Here is a 16683-nt window from a genome sequence, read left to right on the forward strand (position 1 = left end):
CCATGTTAAAAGGAAGGACTTTGATGAGGGCTTCAAGGCAGACATAACCTATAAAGACCACCTTCCTTTTTTTTGGTCTAGACTTCCCATCTGTTCTGCAGCCTAGCAAACAGAATCCTTTTGACTTGCATACATTTCTCACTCATGGCGAGTTCTGGAATTTTCCACTGGCAGCTGACACGCCATCTAGCGGGCATGCATCCTAACTTCTTAACAGAAAAGGAATTAACTGTTTCCTTATGAAGCACTAAGCTGCAGAGCAATCTGTATTACGTATTGCTTTTCATGAAGCTATCACACTGATTGCTGTGGAAATTAAAGCCTTGTATTTCCTATCGTGTAAAGAGGAAAACATGCAAAGTCTCTTCAAAACGTAGGCAGCTTTGCTATCAGGTCACAAGACACATTTTTCATCCCTATGAACAGTCCTTTACCTTCGCCAATTATGTACTTGCTTAGACAAATACATGGGTGCAAGCCAAGGGAAAACACCGCCATGAGCATTTTCTGACAACTCTACCTGTGACTCTTTGTTTCACGGGGGTTGTACTGAAGGACGCACAACAGAAATGAAGACAACTATTGGTGCAAATTAAATACTAATGCAAATCAGTATCTCAAACAGTCACGACATAAGCGGCGGCGGCGGGGGGGGAAACATGTGTTGGTCCAGATATTTTGGACCACAACTCCCACCATCCCTGACTGCTGGCTGGGACTGATGGGAGCTGAAGTTCAATAACAACTGGAGGGCCTTAGGCTTCTGTGAGATTTTGCACTAAGAAAACAAGGCAAGTAACTGGTCTCATCATCATCATTAGAGGGGGGGTGTGCTGCACTGTTTAGGAATACATGTACGGAACTGCAATAGGGTGAAGAACTTGTGTACTGCAGTGTACCCTATCCTAACGTATCATTAATCTCTTGTTGTCTACAACTAAAGCCCAGCCTACTTACTACAATCTCAGCCATGAATTTTCTGGGCAGCTGAAGGCACACTACTTACAACTTCAGTCTAATACAGTGTTACCTCTGGATACACACACCTCTGGTTGCGTATCCTTCGGGTTACGCACGTGGCAAACCCGGAAGTATTTTTCTGGGTTTCGCTACACGCGCATGCACAGAAGTGTTCTACGCACCACACACATGTGTAGAAGTGCTTTACCACACCATGCGCAGAACAGGCACCTCCAGTTGCAAATTCCTCGGGATCCGACCGGAGCTCTGGAACGGATCCCGTGCACAACCGGAGGTACCACTGTACTAGTCTGTTAATTCAGGATTGCTGTGACTGTGATTATTTAACATACATAGCTTTGGGCACTCATGACATGCTAAATAAATGCTTGCTTTAAATTACTGGTTTTTAATTGTTGGCTCCTCTGAAAGTCCATTTAGGGTTAGAGAGCAGGGTGGAAATCCCTGCAAAAGAAGTAAAATACTCAAGAGAACAATTTATCCATAGGTAAGTACTTTGAACAGGACAGTTAGGCCTGCAATTCTATACACTTAGTGGGGCTTAGCTTCCAGGTAAGTGTATATAGGATGGAATTGGCAAAAGATCCCTGCATTGCAGAGGGTTGGACTAGATTACCCTTGGGGGTCCCTTCCAACTCTACAATTCTATGATTCTATGAAATACATGCTGAACTCTCCCAATCCAAACATGTACAACTTCAAACTTTTTACCTTTGGCTGGTTTGTGTCCTACATAGTTTTATGCTGAACTCTCAGACTTTCATAATTAGCTCTCTGGGTGCTTTACTAAATAGTAATAAAGACAAAATGCAAAAAGTAGCTTGCCATTTTTTTTAAATGGGTGGGAATCACCTAACCAGCTCCATCAGCAGAAGCCATGTGCAAGGACTTCAGCTTGCGCAACAGGGCTTCCTGCTCATATGCCCACCAAAACTGGCTCAAGGGAGGACCTTCAGAATAGCAGGCAGGGAAAGAGGGGAGAGTATTCCAATTGACAAGCTGAAATGTTTGGACACATAGAGCAACTGGAAGAGTGCAACACTGAATTCTACCCATCGTTGTAAACATTTTACTATACTACTCAATACACTTTCCTAACAAATTTTTGCCCGATGTTGAAATTAAAGGTTGTTTTCATTCATTTCTATGAAGGAAATGTTTTAGTATCTTACTGACCAGAATAAAGATCTATCTCCAGTACTCTATTCCTGATAGTGGTCAGACATACATGCCTGTAAAAGCACAAGCAGGGCAGGAAAACAATGTCCATCCTCTATTTGCCCCTGACATTTGCTATCATTTAGCTATAATGGCTAATAACTACTGAAACACCTATCTTACACAAAGTACTTATTTTGGCTGTAATCACTGCTTAAAGCCACTTCATCCTAACACTGCATTTCTAACAAGAAAGGAACCGGAAACAATTCAGAACACATCAATGTTTCTATGTATATCAATAGTGCATACTAGGGCATTACTAGTATAGTAATGATTTATGGCAGAAGAAGAGAGGGTGTAAGAACAAGTGCAAGAAAAATAAAACAAAGCATTATGGAGCCACTATTTCATATGAAAAAATAGAGTAGAAATGCCAGAAGAAAACCCTAAATGGTAGACCATCAATTGTATGTTATTTCCCTGCTGCTAAGTTGTGGGTACTAAGGACAAATGCAAGACCTAGAAACTATAAGGTACCTAATAAGGGTGTCTAATACTGCAGTGAACTTAAGAAAAGTAGGCATACTTTTCACAGCATAGTAATGACCAATGTAATTTGGGAGCTACAAGATGTCTGACTTCAAAAATCTAACTGGGGGGAAATCACAATGAAAGAGTTATGGTACGCATTCCTCTGTGTATTCCTGACCTTTCTGCTATCAAGTGTCTTGGCTAGGTCTGATGCAACATTCCCAGTCCAAACTATGGTTTACTGAAGCAGGAATAACTGATGACCTCAAGCACTTCCTTTTTCTCCCCACCCCTTGGCTATAGAAGACACTTCCTGGTTTGTTAAACCAATTTTCCCATGATGTCTGAACTGATCATGAGTTGCAAATTTTCTCTTAGGGAGTGCTTCAGCCAGTTTCATGGGGTAACTTATTTAACAAACAAGGAACTCCTGCAACCGGGTATGTGAGGAGAGGAGTAGAGAGAAAGCATTCAAACTCTCCAGCAAAACAAAGCTTGGATGATTAGGTTACACAGGAACATTGCACATGAACCAGGCCCCTGAACAAGCAAGCAATAATACAGTATATTCCCATCTTGGACCAAGTTGTGGCTGTTTCATATAAAGCACCCATAAGCAAGTATTATTGCAAACAGGATAATGGAATGGATAGTTGGGTCCAACAAAATTTGTTTGTGTTCTTATGCCCCGTGGTGACAACAACAAAGAAAAATATAGCCCAAGAATCAAACAAGAGAGGAACAGATAAGGACAGGCACATGGACAGTAAAAAGGTTATTGAAAACGACAAAGAAAACATAACAAGCTAAAGCATAAGACATTCACTCACACATAGCCGATTAGTTTCAATACTTTCTGCCTTTCTTCATTTTAAAATATAGTACAAATCTCCAGGGCTTCAAGCACACTGGCTTGGACACATGATGGAGCAAATCCCAGTAAATTCAAGAAGACTAACAAGTAACTGTGTACATGATCACACTTTCATACTGCTTAATACTTGTTTAATTATTTTGACATCACAATACAATTCCATTTTGCAGTTTGTTCTGTTTAATAAACATAGATAGGTTATATTCAGATATAGAAGCTAAAAGCAAAGTATATAAACACCAAATATTATTTGATAACTACACCGATCTGACCATATAAAGTTATTTACTGACAGTGGCTTATTTCAGGGAAGCATGAAGTTGCATTCAGTGGTGGCCTACTATCAGAATAACTTTAAGGCAAAACACACACTTTTCACCAAACCCCATACTAATTGAAGCCCTCTACACCATATCCTATATTGTACCAGAGGGTCCTTCAACCCTCATGATAAACTTTTGAATGGCATAGATGTCTTCACTGGCTGAAGTGTACCGGCAAAAAATCAGGTGCTCTGTCATGTACACAGTTCAAGTAAAATGTTTAATGTACTTCTATTTTTGGCCTTTCAAGTGAATTGTAGCACAATCCTATTCATGTTTACTTAGATGCAGGTCTTACTGAGTCTCCCAGGTAAGTGTAACTGCAGTCTGACAGCAGATCTTCAAACCTGATACAGTGGTACCTTGGGTTACAGACGCTTCAGGTTACAGACTCTGCTAACCCAGAAATAATACATTGGGTTAAGAACTTTGCTTCAGGATGAGAACAGAAATTGGGCAGCGGTGGCAGTGGGAGGCCCCATTAGCTAAAGTGATGCTTCAGGTTAAGAACAGACCTCCGGAACTAATTAAGTACGTAACCAGAGGTACCACTGTACTGATTTTTTTTCTGCTTTGGTGTTAATGTCCATTTACAATTCATCTAATAAGAATAAGAATAAAACAATGCTGAATTTTACGAGTCAGACCTGCTTGACTATGCATCCCACTACAATGGGTAAAAACTCAATGTCTCAGGCAGAGGTATTTCCCTGCTCCAATGCAGAAGATTCTTCAACTGGAGGAACAAGGAACTGCATCCACAGCCTTGTGCATGCAAAAGATGCACACTGCTCTAAACTTTGCCACCCGACAGCCTGCATCATAAAACAAGGCCGTACCCAGGATTTTTACCAAACTGACATAGAAACACTGCAAGTTTCAATCCAAATATTTTTAACTAGTCCAGTTAAAAGTATTGTATCTTAAATGTCTCAAAACCACTGCCCACAGCACTGAGATGTGCGTATTTCATTCACAACTATCTGAAATGTTCAAGTATTGCTTTGCACTAACTGTAGGCAAAGTAGGGCTCTGCCTGCCCATCTCAAATTACAATTAGGAGTTGAGAAGAGAAAATGTATGTTCCCCATCCCATTCCAGGTGACCGATGTTGCTGGGTGCCAACAAAATACTTGTTTATGAAAGTGTTTCACATACACACACACTATGCTCAATCCTTTTCCAATGATTACAGAACTTTGTGCATCAGATGAGAGCACTACAAGAAAATTCATCTTTGTTTTTTCCTTTCCTACACTTTGGGAAGTTCAAAATATTTGGGTTTTACCTGGGGGGGGGGGCTTTCTGCAGCAACGGTCACTAACTCTTTCTGGATTCCTGTGCATTTACTTTTTTCTTGATTACACCACTCTGATTTGTTTAAAATTACAAAACTTGCCCCCCATATATTAAGTAAAACAGAAACATCGCCACCCAGCCCCCACTCCCACTCACTTTCCCCCTCCACCTCTTTCTCCCTTTTCTTCCTAATATAACACTAATGTCTCAACAAATGAAACTGATCTGTAAAAATGTTACTTGGAAAAAAGAGAGAGAGACATTGCTCATACTTTTGTAAACCAATAAAATCTTTAATTTAATTATTTTACAAAACTTGCAAAAAATGTGTGTTTCATGACACATTTTCTACCTTCTGCCATTACCAACCAACAACACTTGACTTTAAAATAAGCTGTAGCTGAGTAGTTTTCTGCATGTAGAATAGGATTCAAGACACCACATGCTGAAATTCAAGTAAAATGGTTTTAACATTTCGTTTATTAGACATCACAGCATCATGCAATACAGAACTAGGCTATGTAGTATTATCTCTCCTGGGATTTCCAACATTCGTAATTTTAAACATGTATGAAAGTGTTTGGGGGCAATAGAGTCTAAACTGAATCATATCAATTCAAAGTGGGTTTCATGACCCTATCAGAATGATTCCTTATCGGTTACTAAACCACTAGAGTAGAACAGTTGTCCAAAATATTCCTGCAAGCAAATATGTCAAATTTCACAGTTGGCATATTTATCACAGCTGAAACTTTCTAAATCTTAAAAAAATCAAGCAGAAAAGGAATGAAAATGTTTCTCAACATTAAGGGGGGAAAGCACATGTAAGAAAATATGAAGTAGGATGAATTCCTGCAGAATCATACAAGTGTGATGGACAGATGTCTGAATTAAGTTCAATATTTCTATTAACTGCAATGTACATTAACTGTGACAAAATGCACATCTTTCCTGACAGGTGTTTAAACTCTGGACACTGAAAACACTGTCATTTTTTAAAACAGCCATAGTTCAAGGAAGCAACCTCAACCAGACATACAGTACTTGGAAGCTATGGTTCTTTCATTTTTCTAGGATGCTCTGGCTTCATTGCACATTGTAATAAATGTGTTGATTGGTTGCTATCCAACTGCTTCCAGTTCCCATCAAAACACTCTAGAACAAACACAAAATGTTAGTAGACTTATTTTGGTCTTGCTTTTAAAGCAGCTATCTTTTAATTAAGCTTTTAAAGCTTCTGCCTAGTTCTCAAGTTTCATTTTAGCACCTATCACCAGAGCCTTTCACATAGAACCACTTCTGTCCAGGTGAAGAAAGTGGTGTTTGAGATCCTGGGACAAGAAACTGAATTTAGTACTCTAATAACACAAAGCAATGACATCAGGGAGGCACTTAATAATGTAAATGTAGGTCACACCATACTGCACATGTGGCATTTTTCTTTATCTGACACACTGTCTCCACTAAACATTGAAATTCTGAGAATAAAATTGGCAGGTGCCACAGGATGAACTTGTAGGAGTTGTTTGTTTTCCCCAAGAACTCTAGTTTCTATCACATATTTGTCACAGACATCTGCAATACTTCTTCAACAAAAAACAGTGCTTGAGGAAAGGCAATGAATCTTTGGAAATTCCTAACAATCTCTGTTATCATGAACTGCACCACAAAAGAAACAGCCATGCAAGTAAATAATACACATGGCATCTCCAATCACAAATGAGTTGAAGTGTAGTTCCTTTACTCATCATGAAGTTTTATATTCAAACCTGGAACAAAGTTTAGTGTTAAACCTAGAAAAGCCTTAAAGCATCCTCACTGCATTGTAGTTACATCCCCTTCCTTTAAATCACCACCTTGATTTTGGGAAGCAACTTCTTAACTACCATCAGGCTGCTTCAGTGGCACAGGCACAATCAACCTCCATGACTTTTAGCAAAAGCTTCAAGGAGGTAAGGTGCATCAGGAACGGCACATATTTTAGGTACCACATCAGGATGACACTTTTGGTCATCCTTTTCCAGGAAAGCAGATGGAAGTGGCCAGATTCTTTAAATCAATGCTCTCTGCTCTCTAAATCTTTGCCTGTGCTGCTGTCAGAGCAACTGAGCCTGCAGTGATAGGCCCATTTTCCCAGGCCTATAGAAGGCGCTGTGTGGCAACTCCATTCCGTGCATCTGGGGCCCTCCCCCCCTCTCTGCAGCAGCCTTACCCAGTGAAAAGAATGCGCCCCCTACTGACTTGCATGCTCATTTCTCCATTCCACCGACTTGGCTGCGGTGCAGTTTGGGTGGGGGCTGGTATTTTTTTCCTTCGATGGCCACAAACCCCAAGCAACGGTAGTTTTAACATGAAGCCACGCACTGATTACGCACACGCCTAAGTAAAACTGAACTGGGGATGGGGGAGACGGACAAATACATAAATAGTCACAACACCGGAGTAGAAAGGCACGTTAGAGGGAAAAGTGCATGGTGGTGGTGTTTTTCTGCGACAGAAGCAGAATACAACCTCCTTTTCCCTCTTCTTTGTCTGAAATATAGGTTAGAAGAACTACTGCGCGGGATGGATGCAGTAAACAAGAGTTACGGGGGTGGATGGGTGCCTGTTACTCTCTTGGAGCTGCTACTCTGCTACAGCTACGAATCCCGCCTTTTCCAGTACACCCGACACCTCTAAGTAGGAAAGGGAGGGGGGTCGCAAAGGCGGCCGTTCTCCATTCATTGCACCGCAGCCTGCTCTAAATTTCCAGCGCCAACTCTGCAGTCGAAGGGGGCTTTCCTCGCTTCCTCTCCTCCCCACCTCCTCTCCTTCCAGCGCACATGCCGGAGGAAAAGGCGAATCTCCGAGCATGCATGCCGGAGCGGACGGGCTGCATTCGCCATCCTCTTGCCCCCCCCCCCACGCCCGGCTCGTTCGTTCGTTCCCTCCCTTCCTTCATCGGTCCACGATGCAGCCCATACAATCGCGGGCGGGCGCAACATCCATGTGCCGCCTCCCTGCAAGGAACGGGAGGTGAAGTGGGGTGGGGGTGAGGGGAGAGAAAACGAGAGAGCGCGATGCAAACGGAGAGGCGTCAGGAGTTAAGGCGAGCAAGGGAGAGGGAAGAGGGAAGCCGGCTACGGAGGCGTCCTCCCGCGCCTTACAACCCGGCCTCGGACGGATGGAGAAGAAGAGGAGGAGGAAGAGGAAGAAAGGAGGGAGGGACCGGGAGCGACTGCTTCTTAGCGGCATGTGCAAAGATGCGAGCATCGGAGGCCGCCGGGCCCGGCTGCACCGGAGGATGAGGAGGAGGAGGAAGAAAGCAGGCGGCGGCGGCGGCGAAGGGAGGGCGAGGGAAGGGAGGGCGGGTTGCGCGGGACTCCCGCGCGCGCTCAGGCACCTACCTGGCTGGGTCTCGCGCTCACTCCTCCTTCTCCTCAGCAGCGGCGGGCGCTCTTTCCCCCGGCGGCGGCGGCGCTGCTGCTCCTGCTAGCGGCTCCCGGCAGGGCGGGCGGGCGGGCAGCGGAGCCGGCGGTGCGGGGGAGACAAAGGGGGCTGGATGGCGGGCTGCGCCGGGGGGGGGCCGGCTGCGCGGGGGGCAGGGCGGGGGCTGGGCCCTCAGCGGGGATGAGGGGGCGGCAGCGGCGGCGGCTCCGTCACCGGGGCGAGGGGCGTCGGGCTCCGGGCCGCGGGGAAGGGGAGGGGGGGCTCCCTAGGCGCCCTGCAGACAATACAGCCGGGTCCCTCCTGCCCAGAACCTGCCCTGGCCAAGATGGCGGCCGAGAAAGAGCGGAAGTGACGCGGGGCGCTCATTAGCATATGGGACTCATTGTCCGGCCGGAGAGGAGGGGGACTCGCGGGCGCACACACACACAACCCCCCTTCCTGTGGGGGGCATTGAGCCGGGAGGAGGCCGGACCCCGGCAATGGGACTTGCTTTTTTCCCCTCAGTCGCGCCTCCCCTCCCGGCGTGAGGAGAAGCGGGCCCTTTAAAAAAGTAGGTGGGTGGGTGAGGGGAGCGGGTTACATAACCCCGTCAGAGTGGGGGGATTCTCGCGAGAAAGTCAGCCGGCGGCGGGATCTGCCCCGGCTCCGCTAGGAGGCGCCGCGCCCTGCGGCTGGGGCCGGAGAGAGAGGAACGCGGAGCCGCCCGCTTATCCCTCCGCCGCCCCCAGCCGGCACTACATCCTTCCCTGAGGGGAGGAGGGGAAGGGGGTCACCACGCCGAGGAAGAGGTGGCTCGCGGGAGGGGGAAGAGCCCGGAGTGAGCCCGCTGCCACGTGACTCGGGAGTGAGCCCGCCACGTGACCCTAGCTTCACCTGAGCGAGCATTCTGACACCTCGTGCCGCTAAGCTGCTAGTCACACGCCTTTGCACTAGTGCACGAGCGAGTGTGAGGAGCACAGGGTGGCAGAGGCATCCTTGTACCACAGTCTGGTGGTTGCTCTTGGAATAACGCAGCAGAAGCCTTTTGTGTTGTGAGCTACCAGTAGTGTGCCTCACACCTCCCAGTAACACACAGCCAGATTTGTTCCATAACAATGGTGATCACCCATAAGTATGCGGCATTGGCACCAGCCAGATGGGCGGGGTACAAATAAAAATATTATTATTATTATTATCAAGAGAGAATGGGTGAACTGCAGTACATCACGGTGGTATTAACACATACCATACCAGTGCTGTTTTTTCTTGGACAGGCCTTTATTTCATTGGCATGGGCTACTAAGCATTTACATTACCTAAAAATAAAAAATACAGAATGCAGTATAGGATCAAGATGTTGTAGCTGATAGCAAAGTGAACACGAGCCACCAATGTGGTACATCTGCTAAAAAAGCTAATACACTCTTAAGGCTGCATTAACAGATGCATATACACTCCATTATGCAGTGGTCACTAACATGAGTTTGGCCAAACTGCGAGAGGCAGTGAAGGATAGGCGTGCCTGGCGTGCTCTGGTCCTTGGGGTCACGAAGAGTCGGACACGACTGAACAACAACAACAACAACAACAACATGCAGTGGTCAGGCCCCGTCAAAGGTACTCTGTCCATTTCTGGACACGGCGTTGTAAGAAGGAGGTTTGCAAACCTGGAGTATGTCCAGATGAGGCCAACAAAGACAATAACAGGTCAGGAATTCAAGTGCTATGTGAAGCCATTGAAAAAGCTGAGTATGTTTAACCTAGAGAAGATAATTTTAAGTAGAGACATGATAGGTATCTAAAGGGCTGCTGTGTAGGTTGGGGAAGACTAGTTCTTGGTTGCTCCACAAGGCAGGACTAGAACCAATGGGTGAAAATTGCAGAGAACCATATTTCAGCTAAACCCTGTAGGAGAAACTTCAATTCGGTATGAACTATTTGACAGTGGAAAGGCTTTCTCCGGAGATGGTGGTTTGTTTGTTTTTTGTCTCTGGAGGTATTTAAGCAAAGGCAGGACAACCATCTATCAGCGATGTTATGGTTACATCCTGCATTAAGGAGGGGGTTGTGATAGATAACCTTCACAGTACACTTCCAATTTTATAGTTCTATGACTACACAAGCAACCTAAGCTGTGGTATTGTGGCAGCAGTGCATAATCTCAGAGGTGCACCTCAGCATTTTCTTGAACATTGCAAGAGATCTTGAGGCACGCCTATAGCATCAGGTAATACAATTACTGTACGTTGAGTGCAGCAAAATGTTTTGGGCCAATCTTTGGTGACTACTTGACAGTAACGCTCAATATTGCCGAATTAGAGACCAAACACCACAGGGGAAGCCGTTCTAAGGACATTTCAACTGTCACAATTTTTAAAAAGCTGCAACGGTACAGATACTGCAAGTTAATTTCATTGTACACAGGTTGTATATTGACAATAAAGGTATTATTATAAGTGACTACTGCTTTAGTAGCCCCTCACTATGCTGGCAGATGTGCCAGGGGTAATGCAGCTGCAACCACACATAGCAGCAGCTGCAACCATACACTACATACCTCTAGCTAACAGTAACCATATAATAGCAGTAACAGTCTGATTACTAACTATATAGGACAGTGCAACTGTGACATAATTGCACTGTGCATGCAAATATGTCAAGCATGCACAACAGCGTGGCTCAAGAGGTGAAAATACTAACCACACACAGCAGTAACAATAATATGAGCAGAACAATTGGGTTTTAGGCCCAGTTTTGGCACACAGACTGCTTTGGCACAGACTGAGGCACTGTTAGTGGATGGCTCCCTAGACTGAATGGATGGGAGATTGCCTGCTCTTAATAGATTTGCACTTCCTCCGAAGGAGCAGGTAGGTAGCTTGAAGGTACTTCTGAATCCTTTGCTGTTGCTTGAGGCTCAGGTAACCTCCGTGGCACAGAGTGCCTTCCATCACCTTCAGCTGGTGGCCTAGCTGTGCCCCTATCTGGGCAGGGTTAACCTAACTTAATGTGACCTAGGTTCTGATAATCTCTAGATTAGATTACTGCAAAGTATTATATGTAGGGCTGCCTTTGGAGACAGTTCGGGAATTTCAGCTGATGCAGAATTTGACGGTGAGGTTGCTCACTAGGACAAGACAGTTTAAGCATATGATGCCAGTCTTGGCGCAACTGCACTGGCTGCCAATTAGTTTTCGGGCCCAATTCAAAGTGCTGGTTTTGAGCTATAAAGCTTTAAACCGCTCAGGACCGCAATACCTCAAGAACCGCCTCTCCCCATATGAACCTATCCGGACCCTGAAATCATCATATGAGGCCTTCATGTGTCTCCTCCATGAGAGAACCAGATGGTGGCAACACAAGAACAGGCCTTTTCTGCAGTTGCTCTACATTTGTGGAATGCTCTCCTGGGAGAGGTTCATTTGGCGCCTTTATTATACATCTTTAGGCACCAGGGGAAAACTTTCCTCTTCAACTAGGCCTTTGGCTGATTAATAGTCTATGTCCTTTTAAATGTCTTTGTGAAGGAGAAGTATTGGTTTGATTTGTTCTTGTTTCCATTGTGTACTTTCTGGTTTTATTTTGTATTTTTATGTTATGAACTGCCCTGAGATCTTCGGATGAAGGGCAGTATACCCATTTAATTAATAAATAAAATAATAACAGAGTTCCATCGTACCACTGATGCTGCTGCTCTGGCTGTATAAGGGCAAAGGGACCCCTGACTATTAGGTCCAGTCACGGACGACTCTGGGGTTGTGGTGCTCATCTCGCTTTATTGGCCGAGGGAGCCGGTGTACAGCTTCCAGGTCATGTGGCCAGCATGACTAAGCTGCTTCTGGCGAACCAGAGCAGTGCACGGAAACGCCGTTTACCTTCCCGCCAGAGCGGTACCTACGTATTTATCTACTTGCACTTTGATGTGCTTTCAAACTGCTAGGTGGGCAGGAGCAGGGACCGAGCAATGGGAGCTCCCCCCCCCCGTCGCGGGGATTTGAACCGCTGACCTTCTGATCAGCAAGCCCTAGGCCAGGGGTCTGCAACCTTTAAGACACAAAGAGCCACTTGGACCCGTTTCCAAAGGGAAGAAAAACAACTGGGAGCCGCAAAACCATTGCGACATTTAAAACAAATATAACGCTGCATATATTGTTTCTTACCTTAATGCAATAATAATAAATAACGTATAGGAGCCAATGCAAAGTATAATTAGTAAAAACAACAAGAATAAATTATTACTTTTTTGCATTGACTCAGGGGCGTACCCAGGATCAAAACTAGGGGGGGGGGCAAGTCATGGTCATTCAGGTTGTGACATTTCAGCACGGAAAGGCGAATGAAACCAAAATTTTAGGGAAATTATATATAATTATAACAGTGCTTTATTACAGTAGTTATTACAATTATTTGCTTGGTTTTAAAAAAAAAATTTTTCTAGTTACATGTCTTATACCAGGGGTGGCCAACTCCCAAGAAACTGTGATCTACTTTCAGCAGTGATCTACCCCCGTTTTTTGGGGTTCAGCTCAAAGTTGTTTTTTTGGGGGGGTGGTGGGTGGGAGAGAGGGCTTCCCCCTCTAAGATAGGTTGGCAAGCGACCTAATAAAGAAAGAAAAAGGGGGGTGGGAATGGAAAAGTGGGGTGGAAAAATATAAATTGGGGGTGGGGTGGGGTGGGGAGAATATCTATTAAAAATATGTAGTAGTTTAAAAAATAAAAATAAAGGGGGAAATCTTTTTCTTCTTTTTCCTTTTTTTGAAAACAAAAACAAAAGGGGAAGAGAAAAGAAAAAGGGGGGATAGAGGGAGAAAAGGGTAATAATAAAAATTCAAATAGAGTGGCTGCAGCAGCTGTGGGGGGTGTTTGTTTGTTTTTCGTTTGTTTGTTTGTTTTAAAAATGGGATTTCTCCCCTTGGATTAAAAAAGGAGGGGAGGAAGAAAAAGAGGGGGGGTGGGAGAGCAAGGCAAAAAGCCAAAAAGCAAAAAACTGGTTTGGGGGGGGGAATCACGCCAGGCACTGCAGTGCGCCGACCTCGGGGCTCCGGGCCCCCGAGCCGCCCTTGGGGCCGTCTTGAGCATGTACACCGCCCGCAGCGAGCGCTGGCGAAGCACCGGTTGGCGGAGGTTTCAGAAGCAGCCCGGACGTTTTCACCGCCGCCGCCCCAAAGCAGCTCTACTTCATCCTGTCGGCGACCATCACCGCCCTCCCGTCACGGCGACGCCTGGCCCGCCTGCTCCACCCTCCGCGCGGCCACTTTGAAAAGGATTCCGCCCGACAGGGGCCGCTCAGAACAAGGGCCGCTCCAATCACCGCCGCCACCTCCCACCGCCTTTATTATCCCGACTCTTTTCTCTCTCTCTCTCTCTCTCGATAACTCGCAAAGCCCAGCTCCTTCTTCTCCCCGCCCTAACGCCACCCTCATTGGCACGTTCCCCTCAAACAGGAATAGGCATCCCGGCGGCTCATTGGCCGGATGAAGCATCGCTCTCCCGTGCCCGCCTCCCGCCTTCATCCTCAGTGGCTACCTTGGCGGTAAGGCCCCGGCTCCGAGCCTATGCGCCAAGGCGGGCGATCTGTCCTGCCAATCGGCACGCCGAGGTGGTAAAAGCTCAGCCCTCCCCACACGCTTATTGGTGTGAAGAAGTCGCTTCCTCTCTCTGGGAGTGGTCAAGGTGGACATCAATCTTGGGTCTGTCCTCGGGAACCCCGAGAGGGCTGAGAAAGACCGCCCAGCTGTTCAACGTTGATGCGGATTATTCATGGTTTTTTTGGCCCTTTTTTTTTTTGCCGATAACCATTTAATTATTATTGAAAGGGCATTGAAAGGGGGCATGCTGGAGCCGCGGGAGACCTGTCAGAGAGCCGCATGCGGCTCCGGAGCCGCAGGTTGCTGACCCCCGCCCTAGGCTCTGTGTTTTAACCCACAGCTCCACCCGCTGTGGCTGTATAGCAGGTGTTTTTATACAGCATGCCATTAGCATCACTGTACTGGTAAGCATAATCATTATCCTTAATATATGTGATTAATTATAATATGGTTACCTATATGAATGAAAGTTATTAGTATATCATTCCATTATCCCAGCATTTCCATCTCAGTCTAGCAGAGGGGACCGTGCAGATATTACTATAAATGGGTTGCAATGTGGAACAAAGTGTTCAGGTGGTGGGGAAAGTTGCTTGGACAGAGGAAACACTAGGGGATGGAGGGCAGATTTTCCTTCCTCCCCAATAATGTTCCTAAGCAGGCCTGGTATCCGCGCCCAGCACTTTGAACAGCAGGACCCACCATCTTGGTTTCTGACTGCACCCTGGAGTGACACTAAACTGCACTCTCCAGGATGTTGTGGGAAATTTAAAATGGCAGTCGTGAGCCTGCTGCTGGGAGGACCCACAACACTGACAGATAAGGTTGACAAACGGCTGGTTAAATATGGAGCCACCCTTTCTCTTAACCAGGGGTCAGCAACCTTTTTTCAGCAGTGGGGCCGGTCCACTGTCCCTCAGACCTTGTGGAGGGCTGGACTATATATACCCTGTTTCTCCTAAAATAAGACATAGCCATAAAATAAGCCATAGCAGGATTTCTATGCATTTGTGAAATATAAGCCATTCCCCAAAAATAAGCCATACCCCGAAAATAAGCCATAGTGACGTGGTACCTCCCATTAAAACAGCCTGGAGAGGCGTGGCTATGCAGCGTACCGATGCGACACGGTTAAAATAAGACATCCCCTGAAAATAAGCCATACTGTGTTTTGTTGAGCGAAAAAAAATATAAGACGGTGTCTTATTTTAGGAGAAACACGGTATATATTGGGGGGGGGGATGAACAAATTCCTATGCCCCACAAATAACCCAGAGATGCGTTTTAAATAAAAGGACACATTCTACTCATGTAAAAGCACACTGATTCCCGGACTGCCCGTGGGCTAGATTTAGAAGGCGATTGGGCAGGATCCGGCCCCTGGGCCTTAGTTTGCCTACCCATGCTCTTAACTGTACCCTTACTTTTATTTATCCTTGTTCTTAAAATTCCCAAGCATTGTACAAAAATTAAAACACCAAAGACTTTCTTTCATCCTAAGAACATAAGACAAGCCTGCTGGATCAGGCCAATAGCCCATCTAGTCCAGCGTCCTTCTCTCACAGTGGCCAAGCAGATGCCTGTGGGAAGCCTGCAAGTTGGACATGAACACAAGAGGGCACTGCCCACCTGCAGCTTCCAGCAAGTGGTGTTCAGAGTCATGCCTCGTGACAGTGAAGACAGAACATAACCATCATGGAGTGAGTTCCATAGTTTAACTGTGCAATAGAACGGATAATTTAAAAAATCTGTCCGGAATCTTCCAAAATTCAGCTTCATTGGATGTGCATGAGTCCTAGAATTATGATAGAGAAAAGCTTTTTCTCCATCCACTTTCTCCATTCCATGTATAGTTTTGTAAACTTCTATCATGTCACCTCTTACTTGCCTTTCCTCTAAATGAAAAAGTCCCTAAAACTGCAACATCTTGTCATAGATGAATTGTTCCACCTTTATCATTTGGGTTGCTGTTCCACGAACCTCCAGATTTCTGGACTAGAACTCCAGTGAGCACTAGCCAGATCAGCACAAATGGTCAGGGATTAGTGGGAGTTGTGGTCCGTGGAATCTGAATGGCGCCAGAATGGGGAAGGCTGGAAAAATAAAACACAGATCACAACCCTGTGGGCAGGGACAAAGAATAAAGAATAAAGTGCTGTTGCGGAGAAAATAAAGGGAAATGGTGGAACCTTTTAATGAGGGTGAAAGAGGAGAGCGCAAAATATGGTCTGAAGCTCAACATCAAAAAAACTAAGATAATGGCCACTGGTCCCATCACCTCCTGACAAATAGAAGGGGAAGAAATCAAGGCAGTGAGAGATTTTACTTTCTTGGGCTCCATGATCACTGCAGATGGTGACAGCAGTCACGAAATTAGAAGACTCCTGCTTCTTGGGAGGAAAGCAATGACAAAACTAGACAGCATCTTAAAAAGCAAAATCACCTTGCCGACAAAGGTCCGTATAGTTAAAGCTATGTTTTTCCCAGTAGTAATGTACGGAAGTGAGAGCTGGGCCAT

General features: G+C 45.7%; 1 protein-coding gene across 2 annotated transcripts in view; it reads right to left on the reverse strand.

Annotated features, from left to right (window-relative positions):
- The window catches only part of ADNP (activity dependent neuroprotector homeobox), a 41729-nt gene extending 35397 nt beyond the window's left edge, over positions 1 to 6332 (reverse strand). The window contains exon 1 of one of the 2 annotated variants that reach the window (XM_033153542.1): positions 6214 to 6332. The gene's annotated coding sequence lies outside the window, so the exon portion shown is untranslated. The remainder of the gene's footprint in view (positions 1 to 6213) is intronic. The other variant, XM_033153543.1, reaches the window with a different exon arrangement.
- Positions 6333 to 16683: the final 10351 nt, after the last annotated feature.

The sequence above is a fragment of the Lacerta agilis genome, chromosome 6 (assembly GCF_009819535.1).
Source record: "Lacerta agilis isolate rLacAgi1 chromosome 6, rLacAgi1.pri, whole genome shotgun sequence".
NCBI lineage: Eukaryota > Metazoa > Chordata > Lepidosauria > Squamata > Lacertidae > Lacerta > Lacerta agilis.